This window comes from Mus caroli, chromosome 16 (genome assembly GCF_900094665.2).
Source record: "Mus caroli chromosome 16, CAROLI_EIJ_v1.1, whole genome shotgun sequence".
Lineage (NCBI taxonomy): Eukaryota > Metazoa > Chordata > Mammalia > Rodentia > Muridae > Mus > Mus caroli.
This window is the reverse complement of record NC_034585.1, coordinates 60,679,675-60,688,071: the sequence shown is the minus strand read 5'-3', so window position 1 is coordinate 60,688,071 and position 8,397 is coordinate 60,679,675.

Here is an 8,397-nt window from a genome sequence, read left to right as displayed (position 1 = left end):
CTGTCCTGGAACTCACTTTGTAGACCAGGCTGGCCTCGAACTCAGAAATCCGCCTGCCTCTGCCTCCTGAGTGCTGGGATTAAAGGCCTGCGCCACCACGCCCGGCCACTGTAACCTCTTTTTGTTTGAGACAGGGTTTCTCCATGTATCCCTACTGTCCCGGAACTCACTCTGTAGACAGGGGTGACCTCAAACTCAGAGATCCACCTGCCTCTGCCTACCAAGTGCTGGGATTAAAGTCCACCACCTCTGCCTGGCGGATCTTATTTCTGACTCATTCTCTCAACTCTTTCTCCGATTCATCACTTGGTCTGCACCTCAACTAGGCATTACTATTTGGGATCAAAGATGTGTACTACATTTACTTATGACAAATAGACAGATATTTTTTTATTTTTAAAGACACTTAGAAGAGTCAACGTTGAATAGTTGGAAAAACACTGATAGTTTTTTTTTTTTTCCTAGTTACTAAAAGCAAACTGGAAATGGATCAGGTAGCCATGGGTACAATGAGGAGACAATCTAATCAATCCGATGTCCCACGGAACTAATAACAGCCAGCTCAACCATGAACAAATTAAACCTTCTTAATGTGTACCAACTCAGTGTTAAGCATATTTAGGACATGCCTCAAAATTTATCCTGGTGATTGAGAAAGTCACTAAGCTCTGAGTGTTTGTTTCTTTTATTTCTGTGTCCAATAGCCATAGGATTGTTGCACGTGTAAAATGTAAATAATTAAATAATCAAAACCCTAAAATCCATATACCACCTTTAGCTTTTTACTTTTATTCATTTCAGTGGAATTCTTGTCATTTAAATCAACTTCAAAGTAGTGTGCTAGTTTGATGGTGAAATAAAACCTAATTAACTATCCTGTATAATTGTCTCTAGAATATAATGGGGACAGTTAATCTATGTTGTAAAAACTATTTAAATGTACTCGTTTCTATTTGGAAATTTAAGAAAGGTATGTATTCCAGCCAGAGGGATTAAAGATGTGTACTAAGGGTGTGTCTGCATTCTGGTTACATCATATAGACCTAGAAGTTCTTTGGATAGGATCCCTTCCCAGAGCAGCCATGTTGCTGGATTAAAACTCCTCTACAAAATGTATTGGGTCACCCCCTCCCCCCAAAAAAGACAGAGAACAAAGGGGACTGGAGTAAATATGAATGTAAGGGTGAATATGATCATAATGTATTACATATATAGATGTAATGCTATAATGGTCAAATTGAGACCTATTGTACAGTATATTAAATTAATATGTGCTGGTAAATAATATTTGAAAAATTATGTGATCTTTTAAAACATTACGTGGTCTCTTAAAAATTATGTGGAGTTTTTTTGTTTTGTTTTGTTTTTTGTTTTAACTGCTAAATAAATCATTTGTGTCACAGACGGAACATGCAATTTCATGTAGCTGTTACTTAACTTCAAAACTTTGCATGGCCCACAGGCCAGCCAGCGTGCATGATCACAGTGCATGATTTTTAAAAATGCTTTCATTTGAGCTTTTTTTTGGTGAGGAACAGTACTAGCATGGCTCAGAAAGACGGAGACAGGGCCTGGTGGACAGTGCACGTGGAGCTGAGAGTTTCCTGTGTTCCTTATCTTCGTTGGAATGTTTCACATCTCCGCTGTTAGAAGTCTCTGGTCCCGTATTCCTTCCCGCATTCCTTCCGAGGTCTAGTGTATCCTTGAGGGTAGAGAGAAACTGACTTTTAGGGCAGTAAGACTGCAGACTGCTGAGCTGATGGAAGAGCACACTTCGAGGGTGGGGCTTCCCCCTCAGGCTGCTGCAGAGTTCCCTGAAACTAGTTTCACTTTCCGCTGCTCTGAGTAATGGTCTGTTTTGGCATGGTCTCAGCCCCGAGTACACAGTTTTCCCTTTCATGCATCCTTAACAAAGAACTAGCGTTTTCCATCAAGCCTCTTGTTACATACCCAGCTAGCAAAGGCTCTTGCTAACCCGTGTTTACTTGCTTGAGCTGGCGACCAAGCCGTAATTAACAATGCTGTAATTAACAATGCCGGTCTTGTTATCAGAGTCTCCCGGGAGCACTGTGAGTGGACTCGCCTGCTGAAATGAGGTGTAGTAACTTTCCTAGACTTATGTTTTGTGTGGCCCTGGCATGGTGAGTGCACGATGTCTCAGCGCTTCCGGTATGGGGTTTTTACCTATCTGATTTGAGCACTCTGAGCCCCACGGGACAGAAACTGCCACTTAGCCCGTGTAATCCTCTCAGAGCCTAGCTGAAACAGGACTCAGTAGCGTGATATGTTCAGCAAGAAAAACAAACTGAGACTTGAACCAGGAAGAAATTTGTTCTAATAAACAATTGTCTCAGCTAAGTATCACAATTATCGCGAACTCACTTTATGGCACGTGAATTTTATGTATACATTAATTAACCTTAAAAATTAAACATGAGTAGTTTTTAAAAGTCAGTTTAGTACCCGGTTTAAGTAGCTTCCGTCAGGTGAAACAAGGGCAGTATAAATATAAACTTAACTCTTCCAGATTTCCCTACATCTTTTATCTAAATCCAGCAAGCATAAAATATACATAAAATTCCACCGAGTCTCAACATAGTATCAAGCACAGAAGGGGGATAACTGAGATGCTGAGATGAAATTGCCTGTGTAGACTAAGAGGATGCCGAATCTCACTTACTCCGGGTTGAATTCCCATTCAACTGACCTAAGAAATTCAAACTTTCTCTTCAGGGTCTAGATACTCCCCCACCCGCCCCAAAAGAGAAAGAACAAGAAGATGTAACAATTGCATAGTTCTAATAGATACAACAGCTGAAAAGTCGGGAAAACAAAAACCACACCAATCAATCAAACAACCAAACAAACCCTTCTCAGATCAGAAAGTGTCTTCCCAGAATGCTACAGACAATTAAAATGGAAGGAAGGAAGGAGGGAAGGAAGGAAGGAAGGCATCAGCAGTAAGAATGACGTCCTAGGAGTCTTGTAGCATCTCACTCTTGTTATCCATCTTGGCAGACCGAATCCCGCCAGTTAACCAACCCCTTTTGGCTTTTGTTTGTTTTGCTTTGAGGCAGACCTTGCTGAGCTGGATCTCATGGCTATGTCCCTTTCTGCCTCCTGGTAAAACAAAACAGTGGTCCTCAACCTTCCTAATGCTGCAACCCTTAAAAACGCATACAATTACATCCATTACTACTTTATAACTTTAACTTTGCTACTTTTATGAATCGTAATGTAAATATTTGTGGGTTGGGGTGGGATATCGCATCCATTTAGCCATGCAGCAGAACAGAAATGCTGGTCTCTCCCTCCACAACCTATGACCTCCTAGCACAGGCTATTGAACAACTATACAGAGAGCGAGGGGGGTGTTAACATTACATCCACTTCCTCTGTTTTTCTTTTTTATTTAGTCTAAGACCTAGCAATGAGATAGATAATACCGCTCACACTGAGGGTGGTCATTCTTCCTCAGTTAAACCACTCTGGAAAGATCCTCACCGATAAACCTTCTAGGCCCAAATCCACTCAACTGGACAATGAAGATCACCCATCACATATATATTTGGACTTATTCCGACTATTCCTGTGTTGTCTTTTGCACTGCTTTCTTGGTTTATTTCTTTATTGATTTGGCTGCTCCATTGAATCCTTTTCTCTGAGTTTTGTGTTGTATTAGAAGTTCTGTGCCAATTCTTGGTGTGTTTTGTTGTTCCTTTTTGTATGCAAATTTGCTTTATGAGAATATTTAATCTTAAACTGTAGCTGCATAATAGGGTTATAATTTTTTTGAACGTTGGAGTACATTTTAAAGCTTAACTTCCTTTTGAATTTTCCCCAGGATCTCATCCCAATCTGTAAAATAATAGTACCATCAAGAATTTTAATCAAGCCAGGCGTGGTGGTGGTGCACACCTTTAATCCCTGCACTGGGGAGGCAGAGGCAGGTGGATTTCTGAGTTCGAGGCCAGCCTGGTTTACAGAGTAAGTTCCAGGACAGCCAGGGCTATACAGAGAAACCCTGTCTCGAAAAACTAAACAACAAAAACCAAAAACAACAACAACAACAACAAAAAAAACCAAACAAACAAAAAAGGAATTTTAATCAATCTATGTCCTCAGAATTAATATTAAAATGCACATTTATATGCTGTTCTTTCTCATATATTGCATCGTCTTTTTCCCTGTCTATCTGAAATGATTCTAAGAAATCTTTTACAAAAAATTATTTTATTATATTTTAATTATGTATTTTCTATGGTTTTGTGCACGTGAAGGCAGAGTCCGAAGAGGTCAGAAGAGGGTGTGGGATACCCTAGAGTTGGCAGCACAGATGGCTCTGAGCTGCATGATGAGAATGCTGAGAACCAAATTTGAGTTCTCTGGAAAGCACTGTTCGTTCTTAGCACTGAGCCATGTTTTCATAATTACTTGGATTTTTTTTTTTTTTGTAGGTGACGATTCTGGAGACTTTGCAAATGAGAATAATTTTTATTTTGATCTTACATATGCATTCTAATTTCAATAAATGCACCCATGTAGTCTCAAGCTAACACATCAAGTTTGGGAGGGATTGATCTATTGATTTCTAGATGCTAGCCAATGTTTCAATAAAACCTCTCGACACAAAGTAGTCTCTTTGTATCTTTTTTTAAAAAGATTTATTTATTTATTTAATATACATGAGTACTCTGTAGCTGTACAAAAGGTTGTGAGCCACCATGTGGTTGCTGGAATTTGAACTCAGGACCTTTGGAAGAACAGTCAGTGCTCTTAACCACTGAGTCATCTATCTCTCCAGCCCTCTCTTTGTATCTTAAGGCTGCAAAGCCTAGAGAGGAGCATCCACATCTTGCTTCATGGTGTTTGTGATGTGTCACTTTTTATACAGGTAGCATCTTCCGTTTATGGATGTTTAAAGAACCCCTCTGAGTCCTAAGAGTTCTGAAACTTCACAGATGTCTATTATCATTGTTTTATCATTATTACCCACATCACTATATACGTTGTTGTTGTCACTAAGATCCAGTCTCACTGCCAGGATGTCCTGAAACTTGCTATATAGCCCAGGTTTGTAACAAGCCTTCTATCTGCCAAGTGCTAAATACAGGTCCTTGCTTTTTCTTTTTTTTTTTTTTCAGCTTTTCATTGTCTTTACACTTTTGAGAGAAATGAGATACATTTAAAACAACTCCCTGTGCTCTTTCTTTTAACTCATTTAGGTTGCTGATAGGCTCAGTGTCCAATGACAGACCTGTCTTAGGAACTAAGGAGTTATAGATTACAAATTACTTTCTTACTCTTCAAGCTTACAGGGACTGTCTCAGCTGTTCTCTGATTGCTGAGAGCAGACTCTGAAACCAAGGCAACTTATACACGGAAGCATTTAATTGGGGTTGGCTTACAGTTTCAGAGGGTGAGCCCATGACCATTGTGGCCAGGAGGAGTATGGCCACAAGCAGACCATAGTACCAGAGCAGTAGCTGAGAGTTTACTCCCCCAAGCATGAGGTAGAGAGAGCCAGACAGGACCTGGCCTGGCTTTTGAAACCTCAAAACCTACCCCCTAGTGACACAGGTCCTCTGAGAAGGCCCACTTCCTAGTCCTTCATAAACAGTCTAGTAACTGGAGATCAAACATCCAAACATCTGAGCCCATTTGGGCCATACTCATTGAAACCACCTCAGGAACCCTGAATTCTTCAGTTTTTTCTGCATTCTCTTTATCTGTGGCACTGCAGACACCTTTCCTGATACCCCAGCGACAGTTTCTTCAGAGATACTTCCTCTTTGAAAGGCAGGGCTGTGGGCTTTAGTTTTCCCTCTGTTTCATCTCACAGTACATCTTCTTGATTGGCTAAGTCTTCAGCATGTTCTTCACGATCCATCTAGAGCCTGCTGATAATTTATGATCTGATTTTATTACCATGGTCTTGAAAGCGCCATCGAGACATTCTTGACTAAGTTCAGCAAGCAAGATGGAACTCTGCCATCTCCTTTGCCATCTTGCTGCGGCTATGGGAAACTTGGTTTTTGTTGTTGTTGTTGTTGTTTGTTTGTTTGTTTGTTTGTTTGTTTATAGTCAGTGAGTGAAACTGTTATGATGGATTGAATGGTGTCCCCTCCCAAAACATATGCCAGAACCTGTGACTAGGACTCGGTTTTGAAATACAGATGACTGAGTTGCAGTAGCTTGCCTTATGGTATCACAGCTTTCAACTTTCACTTTATGTTTGTGAAGGAAAAAAAATACTTCATTTTTAATTTTTTTTCCTGGATTTTGTAGTGTGGTGTTTTCTTGTCATGCTGGGTAGCAGTGGGTAGGAATGCATAGTTAACACTTAGCTGCATGAGCATAAGGATAAACATCAGATATTTTAAGCACGCTGTGCTGCTAAGCTGTGAGATGCAATAGTTAAGTATATTAGATGCATTTTTTTAAACCTGTGATAGATATTTTCCATGTACAGTGGAGTTAATCCGGAGATCATTCCTCACCACCTGAGAAGCATCTCTAGAACAAAGTACAGACTTAATTAAGTTGGAAAGCATTAAAATGATCCTAGCTCAGCGCGAATGGTGTTCTTACAAGCACAGGGAAACTTAAATACAGACCCAAAGAAAGAATTCCATAGAACAACAGAAACGGAGACTAGAGGATGCAGTTGTCAGTCAAGAAGTATCAATGATTTCTGGCAAACCACAAAACTAGCAAGGAGAGGAAGGATCTCCCCCAACTGGTTTCAAGAGTGCAGCCTTTAGAAGTGCCCAGACTATACTTCCTGAAATCCAGGGTTCAGGTATGCCAGGCAAGTGCATTATCAGCAGAATACATCAATCAACCCTGTGCCAACACCCTGACTCTAAGTTTGTAGTTTCCAGAATTGTGGGAGAACATATTTGTGTTGTTTTTAGCTACCCAGTTTGTGGTTGCCTGCCTATGAGAATTGCTGGAAGTGGATATAGCTGTAATCCCTGGTTTTAATGGCAAGTCTGTGAATATGTTTCTACCAATCTCACTTACAAGAAGACCATAGAGTTAAGTGAAGTGACACTTGAGTTATAAGGACTTGGAGGACAAAGGTCTAAGTTACGTCTCCCAGTCTTCCCCTTCTTGCAGAAGAAAGGTCACACTTGAATGAATAATGGGCTTTTGTTATGGTCCATTCACATTTGGGAGAACAATCTTTACTCAGTCTACAGTTCAAGTATGAGTTTCCTTCAAAAGCACCCTCAAGAATAATAACAGCACCACAAGAATTATAACAGATTTCAGTGTGCCCCTTGGCAAAGTCACTCCAGTCAGAAATCTGTCACAAGTCCACCAGTCTTAATGTGGTAGTGGCGTGTATCTATATAAGCTGTACTTAACATCTAAATAAAGGCAATATCAAGGATGTCATGCCACATAACACCTACACTCTGCGCGCACACACACAAACACACACACACACACACACAAACATCGGGAAGGATACTTTATAGGTGTGGGCTACATCTTTTGGAATAAATAAAACAGCAAACTCAAAGAAGTTATTGTTTTTTTAAACAAATGACTTTAAGAAATGTTATATGAAAATTATATGAAGAAGTAAATGCCCGTATTTCAATGGTGAATGGTCATTTACATGGTCACAGTAATGGAAATACCACCTATCGATTTCAGCTATATAAAAATCCTATGGTTAAGAAAATTGTGGGATCATGATAGAACAGGTAAGATGATCTTTTTAATCTTCTTCTCTAAAACTGATGAACCAAAATGACAACGTAAAGAATATACTAAGAAACAGGACAGTGTTAGTCCAGAGCTACGTAGAGAGAACACCATCCCAACAAAATAAATGGATAGAAAAAGAAAGAAATAGAATCGTCTTAGAATAAAACTGAACAACCAACCAACCAACCAATAAAATAAACAGGACAGCTGGGCAGTGGTGGCGCACACCTTTAATCCCAGCACTTGGGAGGCAGAGGCAGGCAGGTTTCTGAGTTTGAGGCCAGCCTGGTCTACAGAGCGAGTTCCAGGACAGCCAGGACTATACAGAGAAACCCTGTCAAAAAAAAAAAAAAGAATAAATAAATAAATAAATAAATAAATAAGCAAACAGACAAACAAACAGGACAATGATTATCACCATAAACATCTAAAGAAGTTTTAAAGGGGAGATTTTCGAGGACTCTTTGCCTGGAAGAACAAGGCAAAGGAGAGGAAGAAGCTGAGACCTGCTGCATCATCTGATGCCATAAATCATGGGCACATATTTGTTCTGACAAAAACAACTTTTAAAAGAATCCAGAGCAAAAAAAAAAAAAAAATTAAAGCCAATTATTTGGATATAATTTCGAAACACATCTAGGCATGTTATTTCTTTTTTTTTTTTTTTTTTTTTTA